General features: G+C 38.4%; 1 pseudogene; it reads left to right on the forward strand.

Annotated features, from left to right (window-relative positions):
- LOC112594370 overlaps nt 1-19442 on the forward strand; it is a 55802-nt pseudogene extending 36360 nt beyond the window's left edge.
- The last annotated feature ends 2798 nt before the right edge of the window (nt 19443-22240 follow it).

Consider the following 22240-nt stretch of genomic DNA (forward strand, 5'->3'; position numbering starts at 1 on the left):
GAATAATAATAATAATAAAAATAATAATTATACGTAATTATATAATTCGCTTTCATTACTGCGGGGCCGTAACCGCGCTGCTGCACGTAGTATAGGTAAACGTAACGACATGTGCGACAGCGCAGTGCCTGCAACAGGAGTCACCTTAGCGTGGTGAAGAGAAAAAAACGGACATCTATATATTTACATGTTTTTTTTTTATTTTACTCGAATTACCGCAATACATCTCTGATAGGCTTTGCTCACAGACGAGATATCGTCGTCGTCCTTTTAACCAAAAGTTGTAGACGACGCGTTAAATACAGGAATAACCTACTGCGGCGAAATCTCGACAACGAATTATTATTAGACTTTGGCTTAAGCGTTTCAACAACCGATTCGTGACGATCGAATAACCGAGTGGCCGTAAATCACTGTGATCGCTTATTATTATCATCAACGATGATTAATCTTTTTTTCTATCATTTTCATCGCGTCTCTTATTATTGAACGACTTGAACGGTTGTCACGCGCGTACCGTACATGCTAATATTACACACGTCACTTTATACGCGAGTACGACAATACAAAAAAAAAAAAAAAATACCAATAATATAGGTACACAAAAACATGCCTATTGCTATATTTTATAGTTGTTTACTGTGCATACGGTTTACACGCATTAACGACGACGACTGTAGTGATCTACCGGCAGGAGGAGCGTACGCACGTGTGTGCGATATGCAGATCCGTTGTGTGTATATATTATGTGTTATAGTAGGCGTTGGTTAATGAAATAAATTACGCGAACGCTCGCGCCAACAAAACGGATACCGGAGGCACGTACGTCACGCGTATAATAAATAGTTTGTGGCAGCGGCGCTGCGTAAAATATAACGTTTTACTTTATGCGCAAGTACGTTAACAACGAAAAATAAAAAAAATTAATAATAATGAGAAAAACGGTCGCGAGCACCGTAATTATAATGCGTCGTCTCTACGCTCACCTTGTGCAGGATGTTAGTCATCTGCAGCCACCCGCAGCGTCGCCGGTCCATCCGTCGGTCGGTCGCATGTAGTAATAATAATAATAATAAAAATTATTATTATTGCCGTGGTCATCGTATTCGTTTTCCATCAAAACGACAACGCTCCCGTCCGGTTTAATTAATTCATAACGGATAAAAAAATAAATAGGTAGTTCTTAGGTATATATATATATATATACCGCACATATTATAATATTCTCAAAGTCGTTCGGATTTCGCGTTCAATCGCCACCGATATTTTATTATTATTATTATTATCATTATGTGTTTATTATATTATATGCACATAATATTGACGCAGTGTAACCGTATATATCGGCAGCAGACGAAATGCGATCAGTCGGTGGTCGCCTTCACGGATCATATTTTATTATAATATAATAAAATATATAATAATAATATTATATACCAGATCTATAATTGATGCGCGCGGCTTCTACGTACCAAATAAAACGCGATATTTTGTCGTATAGAAATAATTGAACGTACGTATTTGTTATTTTTTTCTTTCCGTTTGAATACGCATGTTATAACATTATACAGTTAATAATAGTTTTAGGCAACTAGCGGCTTTCGCCGGTCGTGCTGCAATATATTCGCGTGTCCTGCCTGTGATTTACCTTTAACTGTTTAATAATATGACAGCGAAGAAGACGATATTACACGCAAACGACGAACATATTATTATATTATGTTAATTATACTTGGACGCGTACCTAGTACTAATAAATGATAATAACTGTCGGCGTGGCCGAGGAAACTCGTGTTCGTCGTTGGCGGAGAACGGAAAACAAACAAACGATACGTATACGAAACAACTACAACGGCCGCGTCTCGGGTATTAACATAATATAAGTAGCCCCATAAAAAAATCGACGGGAGCTTTGAATTGAAAAACAACGGCAACGACGCGATGTGCTTATTAGAACGACGAAAACATAATATATAAAATGCAATAATAATAATTACGATGATTAACACGATGATGATGATGATAATAATAATAATAATAACATTATTATATATTATTTGTATTCTATATAGGTGCGTGCTCTTCGGAAACTCGTTTACCGTGTATAAACGTGTATGTATGTGCTTATTACTCGTACGTATTTAAAATATTATCATACTTGCCGTTTAATATATTTATACAAATAATATATTGTTATTAGCATCGTTAATACCGCGCCGACGAATGATCGATTCACGCCGCGCTGAAGACACCGTTCAGTTAAAATATGAAATTTACAATATGCGCATTAAGTGCAGATCGTTGCGAAAAAATTAACGTCAATCACGTTATAAAATATAATTTATCCTACAATAATATCGCTTTAACATCCGCAACGGTCATCGCGTCCGGGAATCTTATATGCTGCAGGAGACGGATACGACTACGGACGAACGACCCTGGTGGGCCGTTTTGTGCATTTTTTATTTTAAATGTTCGTAACCAAGTCGCATCCATACATATAATCCGGTGGAAAAACCTTCACGCCGTACCGCGGTATCCGTAAAGTATGTTAATATTGGTAACGTTAAACAACGCGACACTATATTATACCCGCGATTAACGACGCCTAGTCATCGTAGATCACCGGTCGCTCTCGAAACGTCACTACTACGTCAAACGCACATAATAATGCCTAAAATAATATTATGTATCGTATTATTACTATAATGACGTGACGTCGAAATTTGGATCGTGAAATTTGTCCGAAGAAATTCCGCCTAGGAAGAGCACTGTTTCGGCGTGCGTACTACGCGTACCTATGTGTTATTGGTACGTAATAATATAACTTATCCACGTCGATTCGATTCGCATTCTGACACATTGCGACGCATGACTGCGGGTTTTCTGAACTGGTTTCGCCGACCTCGCAGCCACCACACACACAATATTTTAATACATATTTTATTTATAATCGAAATTCGTCTTTTACTCAACCCTTATATTGTGCGTACGTACTCACGACAACGCCATGCGATACGATAATATAATATATATATATATAGATTATAGGTACTCCGGACTGTGGTGCAAAAGTATATGTTATTAATAATAACTTATTATAATGCGGCTACTGCAGTGGTGATCTATATGCGCGGAGTGTCATCCATTGTGACGTATATATTTTATTACATTGATGTGGCGTGAAATTCAAGAATATATTATTATTATCGTTATTGTTGTGTGCCTGTGCAGTCGTTAAGTGGCCGAGGAGTTAATCTCGTAAAGGAGAAACCACCTGTGCATCGCCGCCGGAGTATAGAGCCGCCTCCGTTCGATTTCATCACAACGTGTCGAATTAAAAATCGTCTCGGTTTAAATGTAGGTACGCATTTAAAAAAAAAAATCGCGCAAGAGGCAAAAGTCGTGTGGGTATAATATGTTGTTATATGTGTTCTCTCGCGCGCGTCCGCATCATTAGCGCCGTCGCCTTTTTCTCAACGCGTTGCTGCTCCGTACAGGGCCGCGACATGTTTACGCGCAATAAATATGTATGACGAGGAATAAACGAAACCCGACGTGGTGGCGGTGGAGAAGAAGATAAAGAAGAAGAAGGAAAAAATCAATCACCACACCAATTAGACGACTCTGCGCGAGGGAAAACGAAAGTATGTCCGTGGTGATCGTCGAATCCGTATTATTATTACGACTATATATATATTTACCAACCTATAGTAGTACCTTTACCTAAGTGTACGTGCCGTGTACACTAAGAACTGCAATCCCGCGAGATATAATATAATATATTTTAATGCAGTAGTAGGCATATAATATACGTGTGGCAACGTCTGCAGCAGTGTAAGCTCGTGAGTGTGATGGACCGGCGGCAGCGGCGTACTCGACAATATAATATATTACGTACACATTATACGGAACGTTTCAGCGGTGAACTCGCCGGGCGGATTGTGGTCGCGGCGTAAATTATTATGTGCTCGCGTGTGCAACGCCTCCGTACGATATACGCACGTTACCATAAGAGAGATGACCGCGACTACATAGGCCCGCCGGGGCTGGTCCGGATTCGTCGCGGGGAGGTGGAGGTGCAGTGCGGAAATTTCGAATTCCGCGAACGCGCCGCGCTTTTATTTACAGGACTATTTATTATTATTGTATGTATAACGCGAGACGCGTCGTATGTGATACGCACCTACATTACATCAATGTATGTATATATCTGTATATAATTTATATACAGATATATATTTATACGTGTTCAGAGCGTATATAGTGTGCACAGCGCATGTGGTCGACCGCAGTTTATAATAAATTACTATTATTTTATAGGAAGGTATAGATACGATATCGTAACTAACATGTGAGATTATTATAATATGCATTATCACAGTGTTTTCGATTTTTGAATTTTTAAGTGCGAGAGAGTTGCGGATAAACAGACTATCCACCGCGATCTTCCGTTTGTTCGCGAATAATGACTGCGGATCATCGACGAAAATCATCATCATCGTCATATTATTGTATCGTAGTCGATGATCCGAATATGTAAACTGTTTTTAATGCGCGTCAGACGCGTTAAAATTGGTATATTATAATAATACATACATTTGGTATATTATGTATAATAACACTCGTAATTCCGTATTATAATACAGTGTCCGATTGTTATTTCTAACGAGTTTTTGCGGTGTAATTATAAACCGCGGAAATAATATAGATACGTAGTGCGAGGTACACGTTATTATTATTATTAGTAATACGTTTTTATGTTGTGATTTAAACGGAACGTTGTCTTCGCGTTTCTTCCTCTTTGAGCGTACACATTCAATGATAAAGCAATACGTTTCGACCGCGTTTAATAGTAAGATATACCTATGTTGTGTAACGTTTTCGCACATAAGTTTCTCGGCATTATAATATCGTATTTTTTGGTATCAACTATAAACTATCAACGTGTACTTAATAACAAACGCGAAGATGACGATATGATTTTGAAACCTCGTGAGCAGCGCAGTTAATACGCGTACATAATATCATGTATTGTATGCTTTGTACACAGGTGCAACGGCGGTGGCGGCGGCGATTGTGGATAAGACGCGCGAAGAGGCGTTGTAAGGGGGACGGGGGGATGGACGAGAGAAAAAAAAACGATCGGTAATGTACGCCGCCGAATGGTCTCATTAAGACGAATAGAATTTAAATTGCCAACCTCGGTTGGTGATGACCATTAGAACGGGGATTGTTGTCTTCGAGTGTACGTATATAATATGTTTTGGCGTACACAATATACGTACATGAGCGTATATCCTATATATATATATATATATATATGTAGGTATATACAAATATGTACCTATGGGTTGGCGGATGTACACATCCACATTGTGTGTATAATACTTACACAAAACCGCAGTATTCTTTTCGTTTCGTTCGGCGTATTATATACCGGATATAGATACACACGCACACACACACACACACACACACATACATATATATATATTTATAATATTATAATGTCATATACTTGCACTGCAGTATTTGGTCGCGCAGCTTTAGTCGTCGGCGCAAAAAGGTCATCCGCGGCAGCTGACGAGAGCACAGTACACAATATAAAAAATATACGTATACGCTGTACACCGGCTGTGTTGTCCGATGACCGGGGGTGGTGTGGAAGGGTTAGTGCGGAGGAGTGCATGCACATAACGATATTATACGAGGTATAGTAGGAGGTCTATATATCACCGGGCAGCTGACAGCACGGCACACACCGGAGATTGATGGCACGTCGCCACGGCCGCGAGAACCGTTCATTCACAACTCACCGATCGCTCGTCCCACGACGACTTCGGTAATGATTTTAATATAATAATAATAGTAATAACAATGATAATAATAATAATTATTATTATTGTTGTTGTTATCATCGCCATCGCCATTATTGTAGTCGGTGTTATCGTGCGAGATCACGTTGACGAGCGTCCTAATCATGAAACGCGGAGAAATTGTAATTAAGACATTTGAAATTTCATAAAAATAGAAAGAAGAGTATATAGGTACATCAGTGAAATTTCACTGTTTGAAGTCTATTTACGTAAAAATACACAAGTTTATTATGTTTTTTACTGGATATACATGTTTTAATATATATATATACATATATGTGTGTGTGTAATATTAACGATTTTAATTATATTTAATAATAATACAATTAAGTGTCCTTATAATAATCAAATAATGAATAAAAACCCCGTTTAATAATGCTAAGAAAATACTACCAAAGATACCAATAATATGTATATATTATACAAATGTGGTCATATTGCGAACTTATATACGTTATAAATGTTATAATATACATTGGGAAGCCTCCGAGCAATAAAATGTTTTGGAATAGTGCCTACTAGAAACTGGTTCAAAAATAAATTATCGACTTTCTTTTTTAATTAACCTTTGATGATAATATTATTATATGTAAGTGTAACATAATATTGTGTTTTCCTATTTTATTGCACAAGTATAATACAACGCCGCCACATGGTTGTCGTGACATCAATTTCTAATCACAAGAAAAATGTTTCAAAAAAATAAACTGACCAAAAATTTAAATAAAAAAATATAATCAAAGGTTGTTAAACTCCGTACATCATGATTACACGGAATTACAAAATGTTTTCAATTAAATCATTATTATTATTATTTTTTAACAATTCTACTATTAAAACAGGATGGAAGTAACGAAATCGATTAATATATGATAAAAAACTTAAAATATGCAAAACAAAATTTCGTATTTCGATTCTTGGTTAGGTATCCTACTATGAACAGCGTTAATCTGCTTAAAGTGTCTGAAACAGAAGCATGTTATTATAATAATTTACAGGTAACAATGTGAATATATATTATATTATTTACCATGACGTATAGGTGTGTATGCGTATTGTTTCCAAATCGCGGAATTCCAAATGATTTCCCCAATGTGTTTCTCCTACGTTGGTCGGCCACGTAGTGGAACGGAAATATTATTCATGATATAATACAATATGTATATTTATATCCCTTTTCGATCGATATAATATCAATCTATACATCGACGTCGATCTTTAAACGGTATTTTATACGAGTAGCCAATACACACGGGAAATCGTCGCGGTCGTCGTCGTATACACCACGTGACCTGAATGATGTAGTTTTGATCTACAACCATCCTACATATAGGTATAAGAAGCGAGTATACAAATACATATATAATATATGACCGTTTCTCTTTCTCCTTTTAGCCGACGACTGTGCATAATACGAGATACACGTTTTGCTTACCGCTTTCGTCTTTATATGATATACAATATTATAATATCATAATATAATATATAACGACGCCCACGTGACAGGGTTAAGATTAAAAATTAAATTAAACGGTATGATGGTAAAATCTCGTACTGTTTATCAATCGGAACGATACGCGCGCTGTTTCCGTCACTCGCGGCGGCGGCGGCGGCGAGTTCACAAACAGATTGCCGTAAAGAACGTATTATCATACATAGTAGTAAAAACGTAATGAAAATCTCCAATCGATCGGAAGCGGTTGTGGGTGAATCCTCTCTGCATCGGTGGTGTCGGCATGTATGAATATACATTATACAACAACATATTATATACACACGCAGACATTCGTGTACCGGATTCTGTAGCGAGGAGACGTGAAGCAGCAATAAATCGTAAACGCGCCATACAGCAGGTGGATGAATCGTGGGCGAAAATCGTACGTTTTAATATCGGGCAGCGGCGGACCGGAGTGTATAATAATAATATGTATGTGATTATTATTATTATTATTATATTATGGAAAAACAAAACAGTTGTTATTTAGAAGTAACGATATGTAAATGACATGTCGAACAGATTCGTCGTGTAGCGGGTCGTAAATTTCTCGTTTCTCTCCACCGCCGTCGCCGCCACCGCCGAGATATAGCTGCAGCAGCAGCAGCAAAGACCCATCCGAATTAAAACGAAGCGTATAGACCGTTTTGTAGGTACCTACATGTTAATATATTATTTGGAATACGATTTAAATAATAATATATTTATAGTAGGCATACGTTATACACATACATATAACCATTATGCGTATAGTACATATACGTATTTTCTACTCATGTAATATTATACTTGCACATTCGTCTTCGGAAGAGCCCAGGTTTTTGGAACCCCCAAGGCAACTCGGTCGCTTATACGTGTGTGTGTGTATGTGTGCTACGATTGATTCGGCAGTTACGAGCGAACGATAACGCTCCGATATGATTTACGGTTTTCCTCGAAAATTTCTTTGCAATCGACGCCGCCATCTACAAGTGTATTGCACTGAATATTATGGGTATAACGCAGCCCGCGGACAATTCAATTGTATTATAAGTGCGTATCTTTGCGGTATCTATTGACGAGCAACTAGCGAGATTACAATATATTATAAATTATAATAAACGTAAATGTGGCTGTTTCGGCGCAAACACTCCGGTCAACTGCAGAGGTGAAACTAGTGAGTTAACACGGTAGTATCGAAATTGATTTGTTTTCCTCGGAAACTCTACCAAAATGTGAATACAAGAGGAAAGATTCAATATCGAACTTTAGTGTTGTAAGATATCTGTTGCTCGTCACTTCAGCGTAATAATTTACAGCTGAAATTATACGATTTTCAGTTGCATAATAGGTACAGTTTTTGATTTTTGTCGTTTTACACAATAATATATCGTCCAAAGTCAATATCACGTTTATTTTACAGTGAGGTTTTCAACATATCGTACGGCGACGTCATATTATAATATTATTTTTACTTTATGTTGTATATATGGTTACCTCAGACGACTTCGGTTCAATTTTTTTTTTAAAACGAAACGCGGTCATTGCAGAGCGATGGCCACAGGACGTCGCTTACCTCCAAAACGTGATGTAAGATTTACAATGTGCACTATTTGCAGAGTAAAACAAATCATAACGTTCTGCAGACAACGTATTTAATAAAACGGAGTCTATGTGAAAACCGCGAAAAATAAATCGCAAAATTCAAAATCGCGAAATATTTTAACAGCGAAAACACTAATAGCGAAAAGTAAGAAAACCTATACGTATATACGTAGAATTACGTATATTGTATATCGATAATGTATATCTTTATAGGCTATTTGATAAAATATTTATTATAAATAGCTTGGGATTATAACTTATCTAGTTTATAGGGAAATTACGATGTATAATTTAATTTAGATTCTAGATTTAAAATTTCCACCACTTTTAACTGTAATGCATTTGTTTGTATATTTTTTTTACTAGCGGTGTTCGCGCAAGTTATAGGGTGCTATGAAATAGAAATAAATTTTATGGCCTTAATCGCGACTCCTCTTCCCTGGGGTCAATGACCCCCTAAAATATGTTATTTTGAGATGAATTGTCCGGTATTAAGCTTTGATTAGTAAGTCAACGGCCGTCAGAATTAGCTATCGATTTGGAAATACAAAAAGCCGTAAAGATTACGTACAAGATATCTAGCCCTACTTCGCCCAATATAGGGTCAATGGTCACTATATCGGACAATTTTTTGGTTTTATCCAAGTCACCGGCATGACAGAAAGTTATTTCGTATTGGATGGGGAAATGTCTTATGGGGAAACGTATTGGACGGGGAAATGTCTTACGGAGTTATACCTATGGTTTAAAAAATAAAAGTAATAGAATTTTTACTTTACGCGATTTTAACTGGCACCCATTAAAATGTTGCGAAACAGTGTGAGAAAACGCGGCAATATCTTCTATCGTCTCCGCATTTTTTATACTATTATATTAATATTATTGTTGTTATGACGCGTGCGCATGAAATAAATCTCGGAACGTGTAAAATATATGCACCCTTGTGCGCCCAAGATACGTATAGTAGTATATACAGTAAAAATATATATAATATATAAGCCTACATGGGCGCACGTAATAATTATATTATATTATTATGGATATAAGTACCTATCGTTTTTATATACACGTCGCCGTAAATTATTGTGTAGGTATAGCGCCTGGTCAATGAACAATCTATTACAATAATATCCGTTTCATACTCATCGGAACGGCGGCCGACCGTCGATGTCTGCCGTGGCGATAACGCAATAACTTTAATACACTTCTTTATCTACCTCCAGACGGTCTGGACGCGTGCGTGCCTCCATACGTCGTATAATATGATATACTGTACGACCATACGTTACACGTGTGCACGGTAAATGAGTATTATTTTATGGTGGCTCACAACTATTTCATCTCTCAAAATCGATCCTCGGACGGGACGGAGTTTTATATTCTTGAAGTCTACACAATAATATACGCGTACTCGTCGTACATGCAACCGCGTCATGTTCATACATCACTATAAATTTTATGATACACGCGAGTGTAAGAACAGAACTGTAAAGTTAGTATAGGTGCGACGTTTGTTAAATGTTTTAAATAAATCTCTGTCAAATTATTAGGTAGTTGCGTTTGCTATTTTATGTAAAATTTTATTTTCTTCGATAATAATGTATTCATTATTATAGATTAGCAATGAAAGTTAGTAGGTAGGATTTTGTTTCATCAAAAATTGTAATCATCCACAAGTACTGTTCGCACTTAAATGTAACAATTTCACTCAATCAATATTCAATCAAAATATTATTGACATTTTTGTACAGACCAACAAAAAACCTAAATAATCAGACAGTCCAAATAGATTTGATTTTTTATTAAATAAAAATTTGGTCCAAAATGGTTTTAAACTCGACTTTTAGTATCGACAGAATTTAAATTTCTTTTTAGTGCGAATAAAAATAATCCTCAATCATAGTTTATTATTTTAACAAAATAAACGGTTTCACACGTACGTAAACGATATATAAAATATAGTAATAATAGCTTCGAACGATGTCGTATAATATTCCCACTCGCTTTCCGCATTCGTTTTTCTCGAGTATCGAGTAAATATACCGTAGGTATTATTGATATTTGTTTTCGCCTTCAAACGCATCGAAATGCGAAGATGTATATACAATGGTGGCGAAGACTGCCTTCGTTCTTTCAACGACATGTTATTATTATAGTCATTATTATTACTATTATTACGGTATAAGACCGATCGCATTTTATACCAAATTCAGAAATGAAAGTTACACGTGGCGTACAACGTACGTGGTCCGACGTGAGGCGAGTACGTGATCGCAAAAAAAAAAAAATAATACAAAATACAAAAACCGATCGACAGTGTGCGACGACGTCTTCCAGTTTTCATTGAGTATCATTATATTATAATATTATCGTCGGGGTAAGAAAATAACAAGCTGATTTCGACACTCGTCCGGTCCTCGGGGACTGTGACGAAAACCAAAATCGTTCATTGCGAGGAGCTCGGCGCATAATTAATAATATTGCTACCGCCGTCGACTGTTACAATACTGACCTAAAAATATATCATCAAAATATGCCAATTGTGAAGTTCTCACCGACAATATCGACCGTTATACTACCTATTATCTGCGTACATACAGCTGCGAATAAACGACTACCATATACCACTATATATAGGTACTACAACAACGATCACAGGTGTATATTAATAATACAAACCGTTCTAGTTCCCAATACTATAATAATATACGCGAACGCAAAGAACAATGATAATAATATGACCATAGGTATATAACGTAATAACATAATAATCGTCGCTGTTGTGTTGTTACGAAACGTCGGCGAGAAAAAAAAAATCCGTCGGCAGTTTATTATATATTATTATATACATATATAGTGTACCTATACCCGGGTATATATCGACCGTATATTATACAGATGTAATAATTATTATTGCGCGAGTAACGATCGCCGCCGAGCGTTTAAATACGGTGTTCATCATCTAGTAAAGTACATTATGTTATTGTGTCGTATAACCTATACAATATATATATATATATATATATATATATATATATTTTTATCGTGTACAATACGATGGTATTATTGCGCGACGCGACTAGTAAAATAATAACTGACTCAGAGCACGTGCGCAACGGTGTACGATAGGCAATAATAAAAATAATTGTCCGACAACAATGCCGCTCGTATATTACATAGACGACCGGGCAGCAGTAGCAGCAGCACCTGCAGAACAATTGTGCAAGTGCAGTGCAATATTCCGAGTGACTATTCTATGGGTATTTTTTTCTTCCTTTCGGTTTTCGGTCTTTGCCGCATCGTGTATCGTTTTCGTTTTTTGCAATAACGTTAACTTCGATACCGTTGCGAAGGTCGCGTAGGCTGCACGAGATACCTATAGCGATCTACTGCAGCAGACATCGACGAATCGTCAAACGAAACTCGCGACGGATGAACATTATGTGTTTGGAACGATTTTCTCGATTATTTGAAAGTGTTCATCGATTGTATATGCATACATATTGGTACCCGCCAGGTGTTTGCATTTTTTACGTGGATAGGTATATATAATACGTTTATATAGACCGTCAATGAACTGACTTCGACAAACGCGTTGTGTACGTACCACAGATGCTTGCAAATTGATATTTCCAACGGAGACACTGCAGGTTTCCGTAATTTTACATCACAAACAATTATTGAGGTACCTACAATTTTTTTTTTAATAATTTTGCTTTAAGCGCTTGCAAATGACGTGCATTGTGTACCGACGCAGTTGCAGCTACTTACTTACGGTTTGTCGAAAAGTTTCAGTTTCTCGGTTCATCTTGTTTTCTGTCTTTGCCGCTTCTCTACCTATATACACGCGCGTAATACCTATGTACTATGTAGTATAATATGACTACGTTTATTTCACTTTATTCGTTTCACCCACACACAAAAACACGCTTGCGTGCGTGTGTGTGTATTTATTTATTTTTTTTTGTTTTCATCACGACGTATGAGATTATTACGCGCAACCACATATTATTTACCGATTATTATGATTCAGTAGTAAATCGTAGGTAGAGTATAATTATTAGTTATTCATATATTATAATAAACGATCATAGTACGATTATGTAACGATACAACAAGAATTTCGTCGGATCATGTGGATAATACGGAACGATGATTTCAACTAGATAAAATGCACTCGAATAAATTTAAGTATAGAACAACATTGAAATACATTGCCAAATCAACTTTTTAATATTATGGTACGAGTCTCGCGCGCTATAAAATGCCAATAGTGCAGCCTGATAGCAGCACATCCGGCAGGTTAGGTCAATAGGTTATAGATATACAATGTAAATACCCTTGCGCGCCGCTCTAGTTAAATATTTCAGTGTATACAGTGCGCACGTCAGTCACACATGTCGTAGTACCGTCGACGGGATATTATTGTCGAGGTGCAATTTATCGAGAGATAGTGTCTTTTTCGTACGATAAATTATAATCAATAACATAATACGTTAGTGAAAATGATGTTTTCCAATAGATATCTCGCATATATACTCAACTCGGTTGAACCATCCTAGCAGTTGGGCGGTGGTAATATATTAATGATGTGGTGCGTGGTTTGTATAATAGATACATAATATTTTTATTATTAGGTATCGTATTATTAGGACGTATACGTAGTTAAACACTCTAAACAAAATGTATACGAACAAAACATAATATCGGCTCGTCTCTAAAACTCTTGACTTTCAAAAACCGTTTACCGACTTTGATATTTTTAACGATATTTTCGAAATCATTTCTATCGGCTCTACGAGGTAAAGGATCACTTTTGTGGCGGGGATTCATAATATTATACGATGAATTAATGTTAACCAACAGGAGGACACGCGTCTCGTATGTTTATCGCCGACAATCACTGTTTGCGTCACTCGACGCAACGCGTAAAAACTATTGTACATTATATAGTTAAGTTTGGTTTCAATAACTCAATATTATGCAAAACAATAAAAAAATATGTCTTTTGAGTTGTGGTTTCTTTTTTGCACATATACCTGCAAGTATAATAATATGGAGATTACGAGACTATATCAACTGAAAAACGAGATAAAAAGCGTACCGTTCGAGGTCAGTCGGTTGAAGGGATAGTAGGATATTACGACGCTCAAAAAACGACGGTCAATCCCCGTTCGCGAATAGAATTTATGGTCATACGTATTGCTCCTACGCTGCAATCATGTATCGTATATTATGTCTTTAACACACATTGCTAACTATAAAATTTCTTATAGTAAGGCTTAATAGAATCCTCCAAACCTGCTGCAATCATTTTACCATGTAATTTTTTTTTTTTTTTTTGACAGTAAATCGGATTATCAAATACACTACGATATTTCAACGTATGACTCGCGACAAGCGTTTTGCCAATGCTTACAAAGCTTTTCCATCGCACAAAATAAAATATCGTCACTATTATGTATAGGGTCTTTGTCGCCGGGGTTCAGTTATTATATGATTATTATTACTATTATTATTATCAATATTATAAAAACGTTCGTACGACAAATAATAAATAATGTATATTATGCGTATATAACGAATAATACGCGGTTTGATTTAACGAGACGTAGATCGATCGATCGATCGATCGACATGTCGATCTCGTCTCGATCGACCGCTGCAGGGTAGCGATTCCGGATTCGCGGAGGCAACGCGGTCTAGTTTTCGTCGGGATTCGCCAAAAAACTCGCATGTACAATTACGTACATGCAGCCTTATTACTATATACGAGTACCTAAACATATAATAATATACTGGTTACGTGTTCGGCGGGTACTTGGGATTTGGTCGTGGGTTAAATTATTATTGTCATATATGTATTTTAAGGTTTTTTTTTTAAATTTTTTTTTTTAATCTCGACCGAAACCGATTTGGAATTGCGATAAACGAGTTTCGTCGCGGGGCGCTCGTTAGCGAAAAGTCCACGCGGTTGACGACGTGAAAAAAATAAAAACGCCAAAATGAAAATTGTAATCCGCATTCAGACAGGGAAAAAAAATAACAAATAACATTACATAATTGGAAGTTTCTTCCACAATAATAATATAATGTATATTATATATATGTGCGTGTATGTGTGTATATATAATACACGTGAAGAGAAAATCAGAGCGACGACGAGTAGTTATTTATTTTTTTTTTACTATTATTCTTCTTCTTCTTTTTCTTCTTTTTCTCCTTCTCCTCCTCCGTCTCTGTTCCCGTCAAACTTGGCGAATTTAATAATATCACGCAACACATGTACCTACGTCTGTTATAGTACATACCGTATGATGTACCTCCAGTCTCTACACGACGACGACGTATGCGTATGTGTACTTTCAAACACGACATGTGATAATTCTCGGACGGGCTACTGGGTTTACACGGACCGAATTTTTGCGTTGCTCCTCGTTAAAATTGCTGTTGGTCTCGTCGTCTGTCGCCGCCGTCTTCGTCGTTATATTATATATATAGTCCGTCCAGACAGCAATAATTATAGACGTGTTTGTGTTAGAGAGCATAAGTGCACCGGTGCACCGGGCGGCCGCATTGCATCACGTTGTGAGCGGTGAATTTATTAAATCGTTTTATATTATTACATTTTATAATGTATCTACTATCTATTATACGTATGGGTACATTATGTTTGCTACTCCCCTCGTCCCGGAATCGGATGGTGTTCTCGGATTTTTGTATCGACAAGGCGTTATATATTTATATATATATTATACGCAGAAAAATAAATTTCGAATTTTCAACCCACAGACGACTACGACGATACGACGATGGCATAACGTGCCATTTGTGGTACATTCGTCTATGTTTAGAAATATATAGGTATTAAAATATGGAAAAACAATATCGATTTGGATCGCGTTGTTTCGAAGTGCGATGACGTTGATCCGTGTGATTATTAAATGTTTCAAACTAAAATAGACCACCAAACACTATTATTTCGTGACTATCTATGTTATAACTCGTACACTTTTATCGTGCTAACCTAACTTTTGATAAAATTCGATAACGAAATTATCTATACGGCTGCGACACGTGTGTAATATTACAATAATTCTACAGAGTTTAATGTCACCTGCGCATCGAAATGATTTGGGGAATGTCGAATTAGGAATTTCCGACTATTTGCCCCTCAAACTTACTTCAATGACGCGTAATAATAATCGTCGGGTGTGTTTAAAACGATATTGTGTGTTCTACATTATACTTACCACATGAAATTCCATATGAAACGACAATTTGTTAATAATTTTTTTTCGGTGTTTCCGTAGACGGCGTGGCCAAAGTAATGAGCGTGGTGGACACGTCTCCTCCGGCGTGGTACACCTACTACCCACGACCCGTGGTCGCATCAGTAGCGCATCCGCGCGACCCGTCCAGCATGCGCGAGAAGCATTCTAACCCGCGCAAGATGGTCGCCGTGCCCGCAGTGGTTCCGTGCGTTTCGCCTAAACAGGGTTCCGTGTACCCGGCTCACCACCGTCACCGTCGGTACCACGACCAGCTGGACCACCGCCGTAGCCGTGACGATGACGGTTCGGCTGCCGACAACGATGACGACGAAGACGACGAAGACATGATGCCGTTTGACTTATCCCGCAACGGCGGCAGCTCGCCGTCGTCGTCGCCACGATCGCCGCTCCGGTCGCACCGCATGTCGCCGGCCGCGTTCAAACCGTACGAAAGCAGTGGTAATGGCAACAACGATCAGCCACTCGACCTGCGCGTGGATTACAAGAAGTCGCGTCGCGGCGACGAGATGGAAGACGAGAACCAGAACCTGATCATCAGGACGCCGTCCCCCGAAGATATCCAGGTCGACAGCCCGGGACCACCGTCCGAGGGCCTGCAGCGATACGGGTCACATCACAGCGACCACAACGACCGCGGAGCAGCGGTGCACAGTCCGTGTTCGTCGTCCGACAAGGAAGTGATCGTAACCGATGATCACATTCATCACCATCGCCACTACCAACCACCCCAGCACCACCAGAACCAGAATCAGCTGCAACACCACCAACAGCAACAGCAGCAGCAACAGCAGCACCGCCGCGGTGGCATAACCGTGGAAGACGAACGGCATCACCACCAGCGGATGGTCAACTATCCGGTACTGTTCCCGCCGCAGCCGCTTCACCCCATGATGTTGGAGGCCATATACAGGGCGGGCACCGTGGGTGACAAGTCCCGGATGCCTCCGCTAACCGGTTACCAAACGGGCGGCGGTTACCACAGGCCGCCGCAGCACTATCCGTTCATCAACTCGCCACTGCTCAACGGGCACCACCACGTGCCGCCGCCCACCTACGACGTTGTCAGACAGCCGCCGCCGCCGCCACTGCCTCCACCTGTAGCCAGATCTCCACAGCAGAAATCATCAGCGTTCCAAGAGACGTCCGGCAAACCGAAAGACAGGTAAGTCGATAACACCAACTGTAGAACACGCACTTTGGGCCATGGCTGGGCTTGGAGGTCGGGGGGGGGATGACGGGCAGTCGTGCGTGTGACAGCTTTTCGACGGGCGCACAGTGTGAAAGCTAGGAGAACGAGGACGCGATGGAAAACCGGAACTCGGACGCCTTTCGCGTAAAAGAGTGTGAGGTCGAGAAGAGAAAAATATGGATGCACGCCGGTATACGCGATGTACCTATGTGGCTATGTAACATATTCGAAGGTGGCGGTGATGGTAGGAAGAGAGACCTTTACTAGAGAGTATTAAGATGGGGGAGGGGGAAACGGCAGTAGTGATATCCGATTGAGCACGGCTTGTTTTTTTTCTTTTTAACGACTTGATTGAGCACAGAATTATGAATATTTCCATTTCGTCGTGACGTTATCAATTTTTTGACAACGGTCTGTCTACAGAAAGATATTATATTATGTTGTTTTTAAAACGTATTATCACTAGTACTGTTATGTTATTTATTGATCTACCTATGATTTAATGTAATTTTCGAGATTAAAGATCGGATCATTCAGATCTAGTTATAATAGCTTATAATATAGCAGTTGTTCACGACCACACTCATCGAGTATGCAATATGCATACGTCTTAAAGTTTCTGAAATCGTTATGCGTATTATGCACGCAGAATAACCGACTATGTCTGAATTTTAAAGGGTACAGAATTCGTTTGTTTTTTCCTCTGAATTCACCAATAACTCTTACGAATTGGAGATGAACGATTTTGACGCGTGAAAAAATAAACAAACACGTCGACGTGTTTGCGCGTTTCTCTACGCATGTCGTTCGACGACACGTTCCCGTGCTCAGTCATCGGTCGGACGATGTGAAAAGGGTCGATCAATCGGCTGGCGATCGGAAAAAAAAATAAAACGGTTTAATACGTTTCACTAACTACGACGCTCTTGTTGACAGGTACTCGTGCAAGTTTTGTCAGAAAGTGTTCCCGCGCAGCGCCAACCTGACGAGGCACCTGCGGACGCACACGGGCGAACAGCCGTACAAGTGCAACTACTGCGAGCGGTCGTTCAGCATATCGTCCAACCTGCAGCGGCACGTGCGCAACATACACAACAAGGAGAAACCGTTCAAGTGTCCCCTGTGCGAGCGGTGTTTCGGGCAGCAACCCACCTGGCACCCGCCTCAAGAAGCACGAGGCCGACGGGCCGACGATATGGACGACCGGCTGTCTCGTCAGGCTGTGGTCGCCGCGGCCGCTACAACAGGCGCTCGTCCCGCGGCCCCGGGCCGGCGACGAGTCCTACGAGGAAATCCGATCGTTCGGCGGCGTGAGGACGGCAGTCGGTCGCCACCGTGCCGCGGTCGCGCGCGCGGCATCAGCCACGGTCAGGGGGGCGGACAGCGCATACGGCCGGCGGCGGCGGTGGTCGGCGACAGTCGACGACGTCCGCCTCGTGCCCGTACCGCCGAGGTTCGCCGGGCGACGCGTCACCGGCCGAAAAGTTCTCGTCCAGGTCGTCCGCCTCGTCGGCCGGTTCCACGGAATCGTCTTCGGGCACGGCCGCCGACGTGTCCACCGCGGCCGCGACCGCCGAAAAGGAGTGCGTCAACAGCACCTGACCTTCCGCCTCTGCGGCTTCCCAACGCGATCGCCACACCGCCGCCGCCGATACCGCGACCACGGTTACCGCGGTTCGCAGTCGTCGGAGACCCGGTTGACCAGACGACGACGAACACTCGTGTGTACCTGCTGCAGTCCGTCGAGCGCGGCGGTCGGATCTCCATCGCGCGAAGCTAAATTTCTTTTTTCGCGTACGCGCAACACACATCGTGTCGCCTCGATTTTTTTTTCCCCGCGGTTTTCGACGAGGTAACGAATAACATATAATTATTTAATACGAGTAACGTAATTTTTAATACAATGTTTTAGTATATTCTTATTGGGGTACGTGCGTACCTATACGTAGTTTTTAAATACGGATTTTATGATTATTATTATTATTATTAGTTTTTTTATTATTATTGTTTTTTTATAGTTTATCATTTATCATTACCGCGTGTAAATATTTTGTGTCGTAGAATCTACATAATATGTTATCGTATAAGATTTATATTGAATTTTTGTAAACTCGCTGTCCCCCGCAACCGGCCGTGATCGTTCTGTGATAGCAATAACGGGTGAATACGATATTGTCGTGATTAGCACCTCGCATTGGATATAGGTATGTAACGCGTCATCAACGTTTCGAAGGTTTTACCACGTATTACTAGCTTTTGACGATATTATATTACCAGCGGCATGTATGCTCGTAATGCTGAATCCATAACGACATACGTATATTATGTCATGCTAATCTATATATTTCGACTATGGATGATGTTATGTTATATTTGTATAGTTTCGATTTTTACCCACCGCGATCCACTCGCTTTAATTGTTTCGATCACAACAGAACTTATTAAAAAGAATTAAATCTGAAATAATATTAGGTAATTTAAAAATTCGTACCTACAGGAGTTAAGTATATGTATCTTTATGTACACAGTGTTGTCGTGCGACAGCGACTGTATTATATTATACAGAATTTCGATTGGCGTGGTCCGTCAAGACATCACGCCACCAAAATCGAATCGTTTCCACCGCACTGCGTTGCGCTGGGGGAATCGGGCCCAAAATACCCAAACGATTTTCTCGCGTCGTTCAAAAGCGGAAATGTCACCTCGACCACGGGCAGCACGCTCGTATCGCACTACTATCGTCACGACAACCTTAAAGTCGATTTTTTTTTTGATTTCACTGCTCGTGGTCGGACATGGAACGACGAAACGCTTCCGAACACGGACTAGCGAAGTGGGAACGAGGGTGAAAAGAATATCTCAAGAGATATCACGTTCTGCACACACTCGGTGGTGCTCTGGTATCAAAACGAATTGGACGACGACACGGCTGTACGTGTATAGAGGTAGGTATATTAGAAAACGGTTTCTCTATCGGCCAATAGTGCATTTCGCATTACCATAATATTTAAAACGCGTCGAGCAGGATGCTCTAGATTCAGCCAGTGTGTGTGTGTGTGTGTTGGATGTATGTGCAGGACGAAAACCGGTCGATGAAATCGTTACATACGGTTTGTTTTTTTTTCACTCTTAACACACGCACGCGCATACTCACGTTCCCACTTGTGAGCGCGTATTATTATTTTTTTTAACTTCCAGTTCGATAGTATACGGTTTTCTCGCTAACCGGTTCCCCTGCGCCACCGCCATCACATCGGATGCTGCGCTGTGCGCGGACACGAAAAAAGAAAAAATATCAATTATTATTATTATCATTATATATATATATATATATATATATATATATATTAATATTATATTTTATATACATAAAAACATGATAATAATATGTGTAAACGTGTGTTTCGGTTGTTATTTTGTTTACTATCTCGAAACTTGTGTTTACCAACAGGGCTTATAAAATCTTGGTTATACTTCAGCTGTAAATAATAAAAATAAAAAAAAAATTTCGTATTCTAATAAATACATATAAAAAGAACGTAAAAGTTCGAATGTGCGTATACAAGTATGTATGAACGAAATATAATTATATAATTATATAAATTTTTTGCTTTGGGGTGTTTCTGTACGGAATAGGTATATATATAAAAAAAAAAAAAACTTTAATGATAAATGATTTGCGTTCAAGCAATATTCTTTAATATTTCTTAAAATTGTATTAGATAATTATGATTAAAAAATAAATAAATAAAAATAGATCGTTTAATGTATATACTCTAATACTATGTAGGTATCGTCAAACGTATGTCGATGACGATAATAATTATGAATAGATGATCTGAATAGTAACAATGATAACAATGTGTTCAGCATCCAACCAGCATATATCTATATACGGTACACGCAGAGTGCTTAAAAATATCGTAAAGCTAGTCAAAAGACGATACGTAATATGAAATCTGTAAAAATACAAACAACGATATAATTAATTTTATTTAACAGATATAATAAAAATAATATAGGCAATGTTTTAGATTATAATATATAATTATAATACTTATACCTACGATCGTTTTAATTTTAATAAATATATTTTTGTTATACGTTATAAATATTATAATATTATATACTATTATGTTTTGATTATTACATACTATTTTCTTAAACAGATCTAATGATATTAATAGAACATAATATGATTACATTAAATATTGTTTAATTATAATGAATAGACTAAGGGTAAAATAATACATATTTTATTTTTTAAACAAGATGATATTATAATATCTTGTGTGTAAGTTACCAATATAATTTTATGCGCCTTCGTAATACTGTTGTCTATTATATTTTTTTTTTTTTTTTTTACTATTATATTTTTGTTAATTATTAATTTTTAATAATATTATTAAATTTTTAAGATTGTTATTTGAATTTATTGAAGAAAAAACAACTCAAATTTATATATTTTTATTAAGTGTTATGTTTACATTTTTACTATTTTAGTTGTAACAAATATTTACATATAATATAATATGTGTATACACACACATATATATATATATGTGTGTGTGTGTGTTTAAAACCGTTGAAAAATATACAAATATATAAATATATTATGATTATTAAAATATAAACCCGCACTTTTTATTTTCCGTTTATTTGACACACTGCAGATATAGGAATAAAATTGCTATCTCCAACACACATGACATGTCGTGCGTTGCTATATATCGCTGCAGATTACGGTTTGTTTAATATATCATATTCTTTTAATTTTTTCTAGTCTTTCTAGTTCAAT

The sequence above is a fragment of the Melanaphis sacchari genome, unplaced genomic scaffold (genome assembly GCF_002803265.2).
Source record: "Melanaphis sacchari strain LSU unplaced genomic scaffold, SCAv2.0 Contig22_pilon_pilon, whole genome shotgun sequence".
In the NCBI taxonomy this organism is placed as follows: domain Eukaryota; kingdom Metazoa; phylum Arthropoda; class Insecta; order Hemiptera; family Aphididae; genus Melanaphis; species Melanaphis sacchari.